Source organism: Bos mutus, chromosome 1 (assembly GCF_027580195.1).
Source record: "Bos mutus isolate GX-2022 chromosome 1, NWIPB_WYAK_1.1, whole genome shotgun sequence".
In the NCBI taxonomy this organism is placed as follows: Eukaryota; Metazoa; Chordata; class Mammalia; order Artiodactyla; family Bovidae; genus Bos; species Bos mutus.
In genome coordinates this window covers 99,835,615-99,838,769 of record NC_091617.1, presented here as the reverse complement: position 1 = coordinate 99,838,769, position 3,155 = coordinate 99,835,615, and the positions used below count along the sequence as shown (strand labels likewise).

The following is a 3,155-nucleotide window of genomic DNA, read 5'->3' as shown; positions in this document are numbered from 1 at the left end:
GCAGTCATGAAATTAAATATGCTTACTCCTTGGAAGGAAAGTTATGACCAACTTAGATAGCATATTCAAAAGCAGAGACATTACTTTGCCAACAAAGGTCCATTAGTCAAGGCTATGGTTTTTCCTGTGGTCATGTATGGATGTGAAAGTTGGACTGTGAAAAAGCTGAGTGCCAAGGAATTGATGCCTTTGAACTGTGGTGTTGGAGAAGACTCTTGAGAGTGCCTTGGACTGCAAGGAGATCCAACCAGTCCATTCTAAAGGAGATCAGTCCTGGGTGTTCTTTGGAAGGACTGATGCTAAAGCTGAAACTCCAATACTTTGGCCACCTTATGCAAAAATTTGACTCATTGGAAAAGACCCTGATGCTGGGAGGGATTGGGAGCAGGAGGAGAAGGGGACGACAGAGGATGAGACGGCTGGGTGGCATCACCTACTCGATGGACATGAGTTTGGGTGAACTTCAGGAGCTGGTGATGCACAGGGAGGCTTGGCATGCTGCAATTCATGGGATCTCAGAGTCGGACATGACTGAGCAACTGAACTGAACTGAACTGAAAGTATTTAGACAATGGTAAATCTTCCTTAAGAAGAAATCATTCAAACATCAAATTTTTAAACTGCTGAAGAAGAAAAAATACATGAAATTCAATGGACTTATATAACAAATATTTCTTCCTCAATCTCAAAATGTTTAAAGGGGAGGCATATAAATCACTCAGTGATGCAATAGATACTAGTTATAAGGTTAAACATACTCATTCCCCATTATGTAAATGTTTGGGTTATCTAATACATGCAGACACAGATAGATATTGAAGCTACAGAAGTAGCTTCAGAAGCTACAGAAGTTTCCTCATGAAACTCTTCATCTGGAGAAAGCTCAGGGGATAAGCATATTACATTAGAAGAGAATATACAGACTATCTGAAGGTTTAAGTCGCTTCAGCCGTGTCCGACTCTGTGTGACCCAATAGATGGCAGCACATGAGGCTTCCCTGTCCCTGGGATTCTCCAGGCAAGAACACTGGAGTGGATTGCCATTTCCTTCTCCAATGCAGGAAAGTGAAAAGTCAAACTGGAGTCACTCAGTCGTGTCTGACTCTTAGCGACCCCATGGACTGCAGCCTACCAGGCTCCTTCATCCATGGGATTTTCCAGGCAAGAGTACTGGAGTGGGTTGCCATTGTCTTCTCCAATCTGAAGTTTTAATAGGAGACAATTCCCTGTTTTCACACAGCTAACAAGTAATTATGGACCCGAAGGCACCTCTGAAGAGAATCTAAAATTTTTTATATATCAGGAGTTTGAATGAACAAATCTCCAAAACATATTTTATATGAAAGGACCAAGGCATTATGAACTAAGAACTTGAATCTGAAATTATTTCAGTGAAAACAAATCAAATTTTCAACTGAGTAAAGCAATGCATGGAAAAGAAAATCATTCTATCAAGTGAAATTCAAGGATGCAATCTGACAATATTCTTTTATGATTTCTTTGAAAACTTGATAATTATTCTGGTAGCTACTTGTAGCAACTAAGCTAAGAGTTTTAAAAACCTGTTTGAGTTATACAAACAAGTATGTTAATATATATGTATATACATACAAACACACACACATATATTTGTTTTAAGGTGATAGAAAAAGATATCTTAAAAGAATAACAGCAGAGAATTAAGGAAAGATTTAAAATCATGATTTTTAACTAATGTTTATTTTTTATAGCCTCTAAAATAACACTTACTGTATTTTACTGAAACACATTGCATTGGAATATTTACCTTCATCAACTCTGACAGCATTTTGATGGATCTCTCATATTTAAAAAGGCAGTAGCCCTTTTGGATCTCTGAGTAGCACCATGTTAGTCAGGAAGGAAGAACAAGCGCTTTACAAAAGCAGCAAAAAGGGAGCCAAGAAGAAAGTGGTTGACTCATTTTCTAAGAAGGATTGGTATGATGTGAAAGCATCAGAAAGGTTCAGTATAAGGAATATTGGGAAAACACTGGTCATGAGAACCCAAGGAACAAAAATCACAACAGATGTCATCAAGGGTTGTGTTTTTGAAGTGAGCTTGCTGATCTGCAGAATGATGAAGTTGCATTTAGAAAATTCAAGCTAATTACTGAGGACGTTCTGGGCAAAAAATGCCTGACTAATTTCCATGGCACAGATCTCACCTGTGACAAAATGTGCTGTATGGGTCAAAAAATGTCAGACTGTGATTGAAGCTCACGTTGATGTCAACACTACTGGTGGTTATTTGCTTCATCTATTCTGTGTGAGTTTTACTGAAAATGCAACAGTTAGATTCAGAAGACCTCTTATGCCCAGCATTGGTAGGTCAGCCAGACCCACAAGATCACAAGGTAAATCATGACCTGAGAGGAGAAGACAAATGTCTTTAAAAGGCTGGTCAATAAATTGATTTCAGACAGCACTGGAAAACACATAGAAAAGGTTTGCCAATCTATTTATCTGCTCCATGATGACACGGTTACAAAAGAAAATATGCTGAAGAAGCCCATGTATGAACTGAAAAAACTCATGGAACTGCATGGAGAAGATAGCATTTTTGGCAAAGTTATTGGTGATGAGATAAGCCCTAAAGTTGATCAAGCTAATGGGTATGAGTCAGCTGTCCAAAAATCTGTGAAAAATTCAGACTTTTAGTGGTGATAAATAAAAGGTCTTATTTGTGTTTTAAAAAAAAAAAAAGGCAGTAAAAGTAGGTGATAGCCAGGTAAACTTTTCTAATAAATCTTTTTCAATGCAAATTTACATTCCACTGCTGTATATATAGGGAATAATTTGGACAGGTGTTTAACTGACTTTCTTTATTAAAATGCTCCAACTGTCAAATTCAAATTGCTCTAAGCACAAAAGCCAACAAAGTAAAATTAACTAATGGTAAAAAGATTACCCTATCTTCATGAGGGGAAAATTTTAAATAATTAAGTGAAGGGTAGCTTTGCATGTGACAAATAAGATGAAATAATAACTTCAGGTTGACCTCCCAAGTACTTCTTTTCATACTCTTTTACACGAAGAAACAGTAAATAACGCTCGACTTTGGCTTCTTCTTCTGTTTTATTTCTGAGACAAGTCAGTGTTTTTACTTTAAAGGTGACAGAGGACACTTGTCTTCCT

General features: G+C 37.4%; 1 pseudogene; it reads left to right on the top strand.

The window, feature by feature from the left end:
* Window positions 1–1,866: 1,866 nt before the first annotated feature.
* Window positions 1,867–2,678, top strand: LOC102274839 (small ribosomal subunit protein eS1 pseudogene; annotated as a pseudogene).
* Window positions 2,679–3,155: the final 477 nt, after the last annotated feature.